This window comes from Papio anubis, chromosome 8 (genome assembly GCF_008728515.1).
Source record: "Papio anubis isolate 15944 chromosome 8, Panubis1.0, whole genome shotgun sequence".
NCBI classification, from domain to species: Eukaryota; Metazoa; Chordata; class Mammalia; order Primates; family Cercopithecidae; genus Papio; species Papio anubis.
In genome coordinates, this window is record NC_044983.1 from 123,522,758 (window position 1) to 123,537,744 (window position 14,987).

At 43.8% G+C, this 14,987-nt stretch overlaps 1 long non-coding RNA gene across 2 annotated transcripts in view; it reads left to right on the forward strand.

Annotated features, from left to right (window-relative positions):
* The window catches only part of LOC101002034, a 324,709-nt gene that overhangs the window by 272,954 nt on the left and 36,768 nt on the right, over positions 1-14,987 (forward strand). For both annotated transcript variants that reach the window (XR_004185934.1, XR_002524006.2), the window contains 4 exons: positions 3,939-5,476; positions 8,758-10,374; positions 11,294-11,551; positions 14,415-14,514. This is a non-coding gene — a long non-coding RNA (uncharacterized LOC101002034). The remainder of the gene's footprint in view (positions 1-3,938; positions 5,477-8,757; positions 10,375-11,293; positions 11,552-14,414; positions 14,515-14,987) is intronic.

A 14,987-nucleotide genomic window follows, 5' to 3' on the forward strand; every position in this document is an offset into this window, starting at 1 on the left:
GCATCAAAACCACAGTGAGACACTGTCTAACATCAGGCAAAATTGCTACTATTAAAAAGTAAAAAAGTGTCTGGGCACAGTGGCTCACGCCTGTAATCCCAGCACTTTGGGAAGCTGAGATGGATCACCAGAGGTCAGGAGTTTGAGACCAGCCTGACCAACAGGAAGAAACCTCATCTCTATTAAAAATACACAATTAGCTTGGCATGGTGGTGCATGCCTGTAATCCCAGCTACTCGGGAGCCTGAGGCAGGAGAGCCGCTTGAACCTGGGAGGCAGAGGTTATGGTGAGCCGAAGTGGTGCCATTGAACTCCATCCTGGGCAACAAGAGTGAAACTCCATTTTTTTTTTTTAAAGTAAAAAAGTAACAGATCTGGCAAGGTTGTGGAGGAAAAAAACCCACATTCACTGTTGATGGAAGTGTAAATTAGTTCAGTCACTGTGGAAGACACTGTAGTGATTCCTCAAAGACGTAAGGACAGAAATACCATTCAATTAAGCAATCTCTTTACAGGGTATACACCCAAAGGAATATAAATTGTTCTATTATAAAGATACATGCACTTGTATGTTCACTACAACACAATTCACAATAGCAAAGACATGGAATCAACCTAAATAAAGACTGGAGAAAGAAAATGTGGTACATATACACCATGGAATACTATACAGCCATAAGAAAGAATGAGCTCATGTCCTTTGCAGGGACATGGATGGAGCTGGAGTCCATTATTCTTAGCAAACTAATGCAAGAACAGAAAACCAAATACTGTATGTTCTCACTTAGAAGTGGGAGCTAAGTGATGAGAACACATTGACACATAAAGAGGGACAACACACACTGCAGCCTTTCAGAGGGTGAAGAGTGAGAGAAAGGAGAGGATCAGGCAAAACAACTAACAGGTACTAGGCTTAATTACTGGGTGATGAAATAATCTGTACAAAACACAACCATGATACAAATTTACCTATGTTACTTGCACTTGTATGCATAAACTTAAAATAAGTTAAAAAATTAAGTTAAAGAATACTAAGGAAACCTCTGAGCACCGGGGGGATTAGGCAGAAACCCACTGCTTTAGGGTAACTAGAAATAGCAATGCTCAATGGTGTGGTTTTGGTTCAGGACCAAGGACAGCACCAAGCTTGCTCCCCTGACCCTCACTTGGGACTTGGCCTGTGGGACCTGAGTAAGAAACCTACCTCAAAGCTTCCTGTTCTGTATTTGCCACATGTCTCCTGACTTCTCTGCACCTGCCTGTGGCATACTTCCCACCTGAAATGCTTTTTCCTCTCTTGTCATGAAATATTTTCAACATAACAAGAAGCATAGGGAATACACTAATTACCTTTGCACCTACCACTCGTATTTAACAGATGTTGACATTTGCCACAGTTACTTCTGATCTTTTCTCTTTTAAAATGAAACTTGGCAGAGGCCATTGTAGCTTTTTTACACACCTCCTCGTCAATATTTCTCCTTCCTCTCTAGAGATGACTGTGGGCCTTCACTATCTCCCTCTTTTCTCTACCCCAGTTATCTTCCATTCATCTAAGTCCTCCACCTTTGAAAGAGCTAGGTCAAGGCCTCTGTCCTCCACCTTATGATGACCTTTCTTGCACAGCATTATTGCACTCGATTTTGGAGGGCTTATTGTGATTTATTATTTATCATCCTAGTCATTCATTCAACCTGTGCTGAACAGACCCTACTTTGATGCAGCACTCTTCTACTTGCTGGGGTTGCAAAAATGAGTCCCACGTGGTCTCTGCTTCCAAGAGCTCACAGAACATGGCATGTGGGTGAACATTATCTTGCAGTGAGAAGGAAAGCATGTTGGGAGAAGGACTTGTCTTTAGAAGTCTGCCACGGCTTTTACACAGGAATTTGATCTCATATAAACACTTGTGGCCTTGTGATCATAAGACTGGAAATGGTGTGAGAATCAGAAGCAAGGTAGAGGTGTCTGCCCCATGTCAGGCCTTATGCAAGGCTCTTGAAATATAATATTTCATTAAATGTTCCACAAACCAGCAGGATGAGTGTTATACCTTTCTTTAACAGATGTAAAGTCAAGGGTTGGAGAGACTCCAAATCTGGTCAGAAGTGCAGTTCACATTTGAACTGAAGCTCTTTAATGTCAATGCCTGTATTGATCTGTCTCCCTCTTTAGGCCATAATCAACTCAAGACAGATTGAACCTAATTCATCTTTGTTTCCCAGACCCAGCACTGTCTCTGAGCAGATATTTGATGTGTGAACATATATGCTGCAGTAGATCTCTGGAATTAAAAGGAAACAAGGACACATGGGCCTTGCCCCCAAGGAGCTCACCATTTAGGTGGGAGGGCAGACTTTGGTAACAGATGCAAGAAAGCAGTACCTAAATGTCTGTCACACAGCAAGGGCTTTCTACTCTAAATGGGAGGGGGGATGATATTCTCTTTGCTGATCTAGCCTTTTAATTGAATCACGCCAAATCACTTGGGTTTACAGAATTTTCTCAGGACCCCTGTTTTACTGCAGCTAAGGTTGCCTCTTTTCCCCCAAACTCTGACATTCCTGGCTCTATCCCTGTCTTCTCAATCTTCCCCATTGCTCTGTCACTCTTCAGACTTTGGGCTCAAACTTGCCACACAGATTCTCCGCTCTCTTCTTTCCCTTTGGTGTCTCTTGCTGTCTGGATGAGAATCTACTGCTCCAACCTCAGGGTTCCCATCAGCTGGACCAAACTCCACTTCACCACCTCCAAAGTCAGGAAAATGTGGTATGCATACATGCGTGCACATGCACACACACACACACACACACATACCCCATTTATATAGTAATAATAATAATAATAATATATAATATATATAATCCCTCTTCCAAGAACCCATGTGTTCTTCAGAACAGAGTCTGGGGCAGCGGCTCTTCTGGGTGGCATAGACCTCCTTGGCAGATTGGTGAAACCTATGATCTCTTCTCAGAATAATGGCTTTAAATAAATTAAATAAAGATACATGGGATTTCAAAGGAAACTAATTATAGCAAAAAACTGTTATGAAACAGTACATACACACACACACACACACACACAAAAATATATTAATTATTCATCGCTGAGCAACAAACAGCATATTAGAGCAACAGGCATTTATTATCTCCCAGTCTCTGCAGGTCAGGGTCTTGGGCATGGCTTAAACAGATCCTCTTGCTCGAGATATCTCATGAGGCTGCAATTCAGGTGTCTGCCAGAGCTGTAGTCATCTTGAGATGGTCTAAGGATGAGCCTGCTTCCAAGCTCACTCACAGGCTTGTGGGCAGAATTTGGTTTCTCACAGGACATCTAACTGAGGGCCTCATTTCCTCATTGATTCTTGGCCAGAAGCTGCCCTCAGTTTTCTTCCTGCGTGGACCTCTCTGTGAACAGCTCACAACGTGGCCTCTGGCTCTGTCAGAGTGAGTAGCTAAGAGGGAAAGTGAGTATGAGTAAGACCGAAGTCATAATCTTTTCTAATCTCCTCATGGATGTGACACGTGACACCTCCTCATCTTTGCCCTGTTCTATCCTTGAGAAGCAAGTCACTAGGTTCAGCTCACAGTCAAGGGAGAGCTGAATACGAATTGTGAAAGCCAGAAGGCGGAGTCATTGAAGGTCATCTTAGAGGCCTGACTACCACAAGTGCTCTATATGCTATTTAAAGGCATCAAGGAAGATCTAGCAGAAGTCTAGTAACTAATGTAACTTTGAAATAGACATGAGGGCAATATTTCATGATCTCTGCCACAGCTGACATATGATAGGAAATTATCTGTCATTTCTGTGGATGATAAAAATCACAGCTATTGCTAATAAACTATGTGTTGTCTACATACACAAGTGATAGAAATAGTAAATTTCAATTAGAGATGAGTGCAAATCAAGCTGTATTTTTTCATTATTCTTCACAGGCCTCCAGGCATCTACCTTCTGATCCTTGAAGAGTTCATGGACCTAAGTTAAGAACCTCCCCTCAAGAGACTGAATGCAGGCAGAGATGGCTTATTGGTTCATCACAGATTATGCAAACTACCTACTGTAAGATCCCCAGATTCCGTGGGGCTAAAAGGTGTCCCAAGAGGGTTTACAACACGGCCAGAAGTTAGTGGGGTCACTTCTGTCCAAGTTCTTGTTTTCAGCCTTGTGTGTCTAAAAAATATATTTTTTCTTCTATATTCTAAGGTGAGCAGGGTTTAAGATTAGACTCACATTAACTAGATTTGTAAGAGGCAGATGTATAATACATAGTTTATTCACTCAATCACTAATCTAGTCAATCATTCAATAGTCTTCCATTCCTTCAGAGCACATTGTTAGGTGCACACTGATTGACCACTACTGTGTGCCAGGCACAAGATACGTGCTAGGATCAGTGGTCTCTGAATAGTAGTTGATATAATCCCTGATCTCTAGGACCTCATGGTGGTTTACAGTAGTCCTTGACTTCCCTTTTCACCCATGACACATGCATGACCACGATATTTACTCTAGGGAAAACCATTTTACTTCCACCCATTTCTGCATTAGCTTACTTCCAAATAGAAATTCTTGTAGTCTCAGAAGAATTGGGGAGGAAGCTTCTATCCTGGTCCGCTCTTCCCCATGAAAGAATGGCTTTCAGAGTCACGGATGTGTTCTCTCAGCTTCTACCTCTTCTGTAAGGTCAGTTCCCTGGGACAGCCCTTGCCCTGAGTCAGGGTAATAGGAGGGGTGGAGAAGAGAAGGAGGGAGGAAAGGAAAGAGAGAAGATTGCAGTTTTCTAGCTGTAACTGCATAAGTCATCTCTATCAGAAGAGGCAGGAGTGGGAAACCTGTTTTTGACTCGTTTTTAAGCCATGCGTTCTAATCCATATTTACCAGCATAGGGAAACAGTTCATCCCCACCTTACTCTCAGGTCTATGGCTCATTTGAGGGGGAAAAAAGTATAATTATCACCAAACATTTTACACCTTTCTATGGCCATGTCCAAGATGACACCCAATTCTCCATGTCCTAACTACAACTCCACACTTTTTTTCCCCAATGCATGAATGGCGTTATTAAGTCTATAATTCACTTTAATGGGTCTTCATTCAACAAATATGTATTAAGCAATGGGCTAGATGCTAAGGATTGAGGCAGGAATAACATCAAGGAGAAGGTGCTGCTCTCATGGAGCTTACATTCTGGAGGACAGAGACAGGTTACAAACAAGTAAACCAAGATATGGATGAGATCCTGAAAAGTTCTTTAGAAAAAATAGTCCACAGGCTGGAGAGAGAATAACCAGATGACATTTATGTTGACAAGGTGGCCAGGGAAGTCTTCGCTGAGAAGAAGGCATTTGACCTGAGACCTGTAGGACAAGAAGCTGGGCAGGTAAAGGTTGGGCAGAGAACATTCCAAGCAGAGAAAACTGCATGAGGCCTGAGTTTCAGCTGAAGCTTGGCATGTCTGGAGAAAGAAAAGGTTTGCATATTTTTACTTAATTGTGTTCAAAGAAAAATACATGTGATAATCTTGGTTTGATGTACAAGTGGTATGAATGCACAGATTACTTCTAAAATATTTTTTCTTTATGTGTATATACATTAATAATTTTACCTATCACACTTTGGGAAAACTAACCACTTTTAGGCCCGTACTAGAGAACTTATGGATAATTCTAGAGACTTGAATATCTACCAGCCTCAGTAACTGTCTTTCTAGAACAGCACTGGATAACTCCTGCCTTAGTCTTTCTTTTATCTGAGACTCTACAAATACTCTCTTCATGTTGATCCATTGACATACCTTAGACTTTTAAACAATCCATTCAAGTAACAACCATCATGAAATGTCATCCAAAAAGATGTCTGATTTCTATAAAGTTTTGGCCCTTCTTCCTGTCCTTGGTGAGATTCCTTCACCTCTAAGGACCTCTGCAATATTATAAATATTCAGCATTTATTATACATAATTTTTTCCTCTACCTGTTTTCAAGTTCCACTCTGGGAGCAAGCCGTACCCAGCACTTCCTCTTCTCCCTCCCTGTGTCCCCTGCCACTGAGTGAGGCCACACTTAGTCCAGCTGGCAGATCTTTCTACCCTCCCTTCCCTCTAAATATCCTTGGCCTCAAATGCTAATTGAAGAGCTCAGAAAGAGGACATTAAGAAGGGGGCTTTCTGGTGGGTAACAATGAATCACCGGCAGAATCACTGTTCAGACAGGCAGAGACGGGTCTTTCTTGCCATCTGATGAGTCACCACTGTGGTGTGGGGGAGTGGACGGTCAGCCAGACAGATAATGTGTCAGTCCCTCTCCTCGGCCTGACCCTGGACATCAAAATAGGCTGCAGTTCCCTCCTTGTGGGCCCGTTGCTGGCATTTGACCTAACGCTATAGAAATTTAAACCAACAAGGACGGTAGTAAAGTTCAGCTTTCTAGGCCATTGAGCTTAAGTTTAAACATTGTAACAGAGATACTTAAGAGAGGCTTGTCACCCTGGTCAGCGACTACCTAAGTAATGTCTTGCTGAGTCAGGCCATCCTCTCCACTAATATAAATGCTCTGGGCTTCATCTAAATGTTCTCATCATTGAGGTCTCGTTTCATTTGACAGTGAACACTGCAGAGCAGATGAAAACCACTTTCTACAAGGCAAACAATAACAACAGCTTCTGTGAATTAAACATCTACTGTGCCAGGCACTTGGCAAACATCATCTCATTTAATTCTCACACCTTCTCAAGTAGGTATGGCTCACTCTATGATAGAGACCATGAAACTGAGGCTCAGAAAGTTTCAGCCATTTCCCCCAAGTGCTCATGGGTAGGAAAGGGTAAAACTGACTATAGAATAAGGTGATTATAGAACTTATCATCCAAAACAGGGCACTTTTGAAAGTAAAAGGGAGAACTAGTAATAATTTCACAGCCACAGATGCAAAGGGGAAATGTCCCAGCAAGCCAGAATATAAAAATGCCTGAGTTTTGAACCAGTGTTTGTGGCTCTATACAGCCCATTCACCCAGTTGGTTGTCAGGAAGGTAATAGGAGAAATTTGTAATCAGCTCCCCTCATTCTCTTTTGACATTTTTGCTTGCTGTTTCCTTTCCCTCTCTTTTCATTATGAGAGAGTAGGATGAAGCCCAAACCTCTGTGCTTTTAAGCAGCCCTGTGGATGATTCTCCTGTGCTGCCAGGCATGGGCACTCCTGAGGATATGCTCTTTGAGGACAGGCTTGTTCTTGTTCATCATTGTATCTTAATAAGTAACATACAGACATGCAGGAAGTGCTTAATAAATGTTCATTCAATGAATAAGTTATTGAATGAATGCAATGATCTGCAGAAGCAAGCAAGGATGAGTATCACTGTGTATCTGAGTAATAAAAATGAGTTTGGGACATCCATATAAAGAGAAATGAGAAAGAGGAAACAGTGGACGCATCTGCCAGGTTGAGCTTCAATTTCATCTTTAAGGCAGAGCCACCCATCTCTGAGTAGGAAAGTGACACAGTCTGATTTGCATTTTGGAAAGAACATGTCTGTGGTTGTGTTCCAGGTTAAGCCTGCGAGAAACTAGACACTGGAGGTATTTAAAACATGTTTTCAAAAGGGCTACTGAGTGCCTAGCATAATATAACCTTTTACATATTTGAACAATCTCCAACCTGGGGCTAGTACCACCCCTGCTTGGAGTCAGAATCTGGACACACTCTCTGGACCATAATTGGTCACCTCACTGGGACACCTAAGAGCCACTCTGTCGGGGGAATATTTTCTGTCTGTTTGGTTTCTGGCTTCTTCCTTGATATTAGCAGTTCTACCATGGGGTGGCTGGGTGGGTGGAAGGGACCCACCACATTCAGGAAAGTGAGGGGCAGTTTCTGTGATTATAGCAGACCCATTCACTGGACTTTTTCCTGACATCTCTCCCTGACCTTTATGCCTCCGAGGGCCTGGACACAGTGCAGCAGCTTTCCAGCTGGGACAGGGCACACGAGGGGTTATCATACATGAGTGTTCCACCAAGTGGGGCTGTGGCTATTATTGCCCCTGCAGAGCAACCCAGGGGACCTTGCTGTGCACAACCCTATGTCCTGGGGTTTCCCGCAAAGCTTTGCCCTGTCTGGTGAGAAGGCTGCCAGACAGTGTGAGATGAAAGACACCGTTCACACTTAACGGTGACTGGAATGTGCGCCATGTAAATCAGATGATGTGGAGACCAATTCATAACCACTTCACAGTTCAATGATGAATGGTGGTTCCCTTGTACTGACTCTTTAACTAGCTCCCTTCCAGGGACAGGCGGCTTCCGAGATCGTCTTAAAGCAGTGTGGGATGTCCAGGCCCTGCCCAGGTCCTATCTTTTCTTCCAGCACCATCCACCTCCCTGAAATCTTCTCACAGCACCTGGTCCTCACCTCATTCCTCTTGTTGAATTCTGTTTCCTCCTTGATCTCCACCTTGCTACATTCATTCCACAGGCATCTCTGTTCTATTAGGCAGTCCTTTCCCTAAGTGTTTCCCATGGATATTATAACCTAACCTTCAAGCTTTGTCAGCACTTACCAGCAGAATTCTGCTTGTATCTTGGGCCAGAATGAGTCACAGCGCACCCCTAACTGCAGAGAAGGTTGGGAACTCCGATACTTGACTTCCCAGCTTCCATACAAGAGGTAGCAACGGAGAGGAGTGTTGGGAGAAGCTTTTAGTAGGGAATCAACAGTGTTGACTCCAGGGCTACCATTGTCATTCTGTTTTACAGATTATAAAACCAAGTCACATGGAAGATAAATAACATGCTCAACATCACCCAGCCAGAAGTGGTGGAGATATGACTAACCTCGCAGGGGACAACTCCTGAGTCTGTGCTAGGAACAGCCAGTCTTCCTGTGAAGGTCCTCACAGAAAGAGGAAGAAGTAGATGAATTCATGATAAAGTAAGAGGTAGAACCATGGCCAGTTGTCTTTGGCAGAAAGTGGGATCAAGGACAACTCCAGGATTCTGCCTGAGATGGGACACACTACAGCATTACTTGGGAATGTAAATAATATCAAATTGCTGAATGATTTCCATATGCTACTCTCTTTATACACCAGTTCTAATTCTGATAAGCTTGTATCGTTATCTTCTTTTTGAAAAGTGTGAAAACAGAGGCTCATAGAGATCATATTATTTTCCCCAAGTCACAATGATGGTAAACACAGATGACAGCTGGACATCAACTGGGTCTGGGTGGCCTCCAACTCGAGTGACTCAACGCTGCTCCACACGGCCTTCTTACAAGGAAAAATGAGAACAGAGGCCGCAGGCCGGCTTCTGTGAATCGCGTGTTGTTGGAATTCCTGTCCTTCCTTGACCCAGATTTGTAAACAGAGGCTGTGGAAGCCAAGGTACACATGGGCAGATGCAAACGAGCCGTCTGATGAGGAGAAAGTCGAATGTGCTCAGGGTGGGTGCGCATCTGCCTGAAGCACGTGTCCCTGAGGCCTCCTGCTGTCTCCCCAGCCGGCTGACTTGGGCCCGGTGGTCTGCAGATGGCCGCGAAGTGTCTCCGGGCTGTCCAGCTGCAGCCTGGGCGGGCTGGCGGGGATTTTTTTGTTGTTGTTGGGGAGTGATGCTGAGGGCTCTGGGTGGCCGCTGACAGAGCTTCCTTCTGCTACTTTTAGGCTTGTTGCTGAGTGCTTTTAAAGGGAAGCGGGGGAAATAAGCAATGGTATTTGCTGTGACCCGGAACTGAAATGCCTCACTTTAAAAACAACTGTCATTTCCTCACTCATCCAGCAGGTTGAGCCCCTTCAGAACAACAGGCCCTGTCCTCAGTGCTGTGGACGCAGCAGGGATGCACACAGAGTACCTGTCCTCAGGGAACTTTCAGTTTATTGGATGGAGACAGACAACCCATAAAGATTTGTATAAATGTCTAATATGTGCTACAGAAAGAGAAGCAGCAAAGTAAAGGGGTGAAGATTGAAAAGGTCAGGGGATACTGCTCTGATGAAGCGACATTTGAGCAGAGACCCAAACAAAGCAAAGCAGTGGGCCCAGCAAATATCCGAGGCCAGGATGGTTTCTGGCAAAGGGAACAGAGAATTCAAAAGCCCTGAGCAAGGCAGGCCTTCACAGCCCTTCACAGCCGTAGGCCTTCTACAGATGTGTAAAGAGCACCGTGCTTGGGGAGGATCGGGAAGCCACGGCCTGGGAACAAGTGAGAGAACTGAGGTGTTTAGGGCAGAAAAGGGAAGCCTTGTGAGTAGCAGGCAGCTTCCCTCACATAAAGCGTTCAAATGTGCAAGAAGGATAAGACTTTTTATTACATAATGCCGGAAGTTGGAACCAAAGACCAGACCAGCTGGAAGCTGCTAGAGGCTGTTTGCAAAGGTGTGTTGAATAATGCCCAAAGCATCAACTCTAAAGATAAGGGACCCGATATTAGTGTGCTAAGGCCGCCATAATAAAATATCATAAACTGGAGGCCTTACACAACAGAAATGTATTTTCTCACAGTTCTGGAAGCTGGAAGTCTGAAATGAAGGTGTTGGCAGGGTTGATTTCTTCTGAGGCCTCTTTCCTTGGCTTGTGGGTTACCATTTTCTCTGTATGCCTTCACGTGGTCCTTTGTTGGACCATCTGTGTCCTAATCTCCTCTTCTTCTTCTTCTTTTTTTTTTTGAGACAGAGCCTGGCTTTGTCACCCAGGCTGGAGTGCAGTGGTGCGATCTCTGCTCACTGCAACCTCCGCCTGCTGGGTTCAAGCAATTCTGCCTCAGCCTCCCAAGTAGCTGGGACTACAGGTGCACACCATCATGCCTGGCTATTTTTTTTTTTTTTTAATTTTTTTAGTAGAAATGGGGTTTCACCATGCTGGCCAGGCTTGTCTCAAACTCCTGACCTCATGACCCACCTGCCTCAACCTCCCAAAGTGCTGGGATTACAGGCCTCAGCCACTGCACCTGACCCTAATCTCCTCTTCTTATAAGGACACCAGTCATATGGGATTAGAGCCCACTCACATGACCTCATTTTTACGTAGTTACTTCTTTAAAGGCCTTATCTCCAAACACAGTCACATTCTGAAGTACTGGGGGTTATGGTTTCAACATCTTAATTTTAAAGAGGGGATACAATTTAGCTCATAACAACCTTTTCCTCACAATTTAAATTTATTGAAGAAGCTGAGTTGTTTGTTCTGCTCTGAGTTATTCATTCTGTCTGGATTTCTCAGATTGCGCCTCTGTGGTTCACTGTTTTTCTGGTAAATGGTACTTAAATCCTTGATTGAATTTAAGTTTGATTTTCAGGCAAGAATACGACATCAGGTGGTGGTGTATACTTCCATCCAGAGGCAAATGATATCTTGTTTCTCTGTAATGTACAAAACAATTTTCAACCAGAAATGAAGATTCTGAAGTACCTAGTGAGGATTCTGACATACTTAGAATATTTGGATGACTGCTGCTTGAATGGATGGCCTTGAGACACCTGAAGACCCTGATGTGCCTTCTGAATCAAACCATGACTCAATTACATCCATCATTTAATAACAACAATTTTAGAAGGTACTTATTTTGTAGATGTCATTACATTCGTGTATGAGACTGGAGTCTGGAACAGAACCCCCCGACTAACCTGTCATGCAGAAGGGCAAACATAAACAGGCTTCAGGGTGGGAAGGAAATATTCCGAGAGCTGGCTTTGGATCCTGATCCTGACCTTCCACATACTAGAATGTGATCCTAGCCAAGCGACCTAAAACTTTGAGTCCACATTCCTTATTGGTGAAATGTGTATTGCATTTCCATCTTCAAAATTTGCTTCAGGTGTCACCTCCCCCAGGTAACCTCCTCCTACCCTTCTTGCCTGACAGCTCATCCCTGGGATATCCCTCTCACTGAATGCTCATCTCCAGCATGCAGGAGGTGAGCTATTTTTGCTATTTACCCATGTGTCTCCTCCTCAAACTAGGAGTTCCTTCAGGTTCAGGGCTGTGTCCTTAAAACAGTTTTCAAGACAGTTGCTTGTTCATGGTAGCTGCTCAACCAATAATTCAGTGACTAAAAGAGTTGTTCCTGAGTAGTGTTCTAAATCTAAAAATCCCAGGAAGTTTTTTTTTTTTTTTTTTTTTTTTTTTTTTTTGAGATGGAGTCTCACTCTGTCACCAGGCTGGGGTGGAGTGGCATGATCTTGGCTCATTGCAACCTCCACCTCCTGGGTTCAAGCGATTCTCCTGCCTCAGCCTCCTGAGTAGCTAGGACTACGTGCACGTGCCACCACACCTGGCTAATTTTTTGTATTTTTAGTAGAGATGGGGTTTCACCATGTTGGCCAGGATGTCTCGATCTCCTGACCTCGTGATCCGCCTGTCTTGTCCTTCCAAAGTGCTGGGATTACAGGCATGAACCACTGCGCCTGGCCAGCTTTTCAGCAATTACTGATATACCCCAGGGCTCAACGCTAGAGCTCTCCAGGTGGTTCTAATATATAGCCAGAGTTGAGAACCACTGTTGTAGGGCAGTGGTTCTTAAAGTGTGGTCCTTAGACCAGTGCATTGGCATCTACCTGGAAATTTGTTAGAAGTGCAATTCTTGAGTCCCACTCCAGACCTACCCAATCAGAATTCTGGGTCTAGGGCTCAGCTACATCGATTTAATAAGTCCTCCAGGTGATTCCGATGCAGGCTAATATTTGAGAAAAGTTGTGCTAGGGCAGGAACCAGCAATTATTTTTCTGTAAAGTGCCAGATAGTAAATATTTATGCTTTGTAAATCATACTGTCTTTGTGACAACTACTCAAGTCTGCTGTTACAGCAGGAAAGCCGCCATAGATGACATGTAAATACATGGACTTTTTTTGTTCCAATAAAATTTTTTTTTACAAAAACGGAACCTAGGCCCAGACCTTGGTTTGCTAATCACTGTTCTGGGAGATGGAGTTGGTCAGTCGTTGTTATGTAACAAGTCACCACGTAAGTGGCTTCCTATCCACTAATTTGCACCATGTATTCTTACTGAAACATCTGTGGTTAGCTGATGTAGACTAGGTTTGCCTGAGGGGAAGAAGTGGGGAAATACACCCCACCTTTAGGGACAACTATAAGTCACATGGCAAAGAATGTAAAAAAGGGAAAAATGAAAGATGAAGAACTGAAATCAATAATCCATTCTATACCAGGCAGTAAGTGAAATAACACACTAAAAGTGCCCAGAAGTATCTGAGCATAGGATCCATGCCTTGTGAATGCTGGCTATTGTTAGTATTATAATTATTAATTATCATTCTTTATTTCGTATAATCCAAGGCTAGAAATTGGATTCAACTGTCCATTCTTTTGGGAAGGCTGTTTCAGACATCCTCAGTGATTAGTGTCACTTATCATTAGCACTTGTGACAACAGGTGTACAGAGTTGTCCGTGCTAGCAGCCTGCTGGTTGACAGAACAGTTTGTTCTCAGTGCTGTGGGCTGTTTATTCAGAGGAGGCCCCAGGACAGGCTTGTCATGTCATGATCAGTTGCTGCTGAAAAACAGGCAAATCATTTCTGATAGCTGATGTTCGGTAGGGATGCGCAACTTAGATCCTGGTTTGAAAGAAGAAATGACTTGTTTGGAACTCAAGTAACTGGATATTCTTAATTAAGGAGAGCATGTTTTTGGTATGTCTTAGGGAAAAGAGGCACGTGAAGAGGATGCAAATTGGCCTTAGAGATTTATTAGTAATGATTAACTTGGCAATGTAGGTCCTGGGCTCAGTACAACTTCCATCAGCTTGGCTCCTTCACTGTGGTTCCCATGTGCTCTGTGTAGACCGCTTGCATCTGAATCACCTGGGGGATTAGCAACACATACTCATTTCTGGGGTCTAACTCTAGAGTTTCTGATTTGGGAGTGCGAGGTGAGATGCTGGTTGTAAAATCTTTCTGTGCTGGGTGCAGTGGCTCACGCTTGTAGTCCCAGCACTTTGGGAGGCCGAAGAGGACAGATCATGAGGTCAGGAGTTCAAGACCAGGCTGGCCAACAAAGTGAAACCCTGTCTCTACTAAAAATACAAAAATTAGTTGGACGTGGTGGTGGGCACCTACAATCCCAGCTACTCGGGAGGCTGAGGCAGGAGAATCGCTTGAACTCAGGAGGCAGAGGTTGCAGTGAGCCGAGATTGCACCACTGCACTCCAGTCTGGGTGACAGAGCTAGACTCCATCTCAAAATAAAATAAAATAAAATAAAAATAAATAAAAGCTTTTGGTACTTGTGATGAACCATCCTCAAAGATGTCACTGATCTCCCCATTTGTACACTTACATATATTTACACAATTTGACAAAAACTGAAGTTCAAACTCACAGCTGATCAGAACTAGAGAGCTCTGACTTCCAAACTCTCAAAGTGTGAGAACCATGTCTTATTCATCCTTGTATCCCTGGCAGGGTGTCCTGAAGGAGTACCATATTGAATCCAGTGTTTATGGGGCCTTCATTTCATGGGATTGGAGTTGGAACCCAGAATGGCAAAGTGACTCACCCACAGGTATGCCCCTGATGCAACTTAGGATTCTCTGAGTCCTCTACTGTCTCCTGCCCCTTGGAGTCTGGCCCTTCCAGGCTTCTCCTTGGGAAGGAAACTCCTGTGTATAAAACCCTCTGACATGTTAGATGTTGTGGTAGGTGATTTAAACCTGCGATTTCATTTTATTCTTCAAAAAATAAAATCTGTCAAATTGACATTATGAACTCCACTTTATGAAAGAGAAAATGTGCTGAAAGTCACATGGCCGATGAGTGGTGGAGGTTGAATCAGAATTGAGGTTTGCTTGATGTGTGCAGTGATTGAAATGGAGCATGAGGGGGTGGTCCTGGGGGCCTGATAATGTCCTGATTCTTGATCTGGATGTGGGCAGCTCAGGAGAGAACTTCAGTGTGTAAAAATTCATCACCATATACTTGGGCTTCCTGCACTCGTCTGTGGGTATTGCTCTTCAGTGACGAGGTAGATAAACAAAT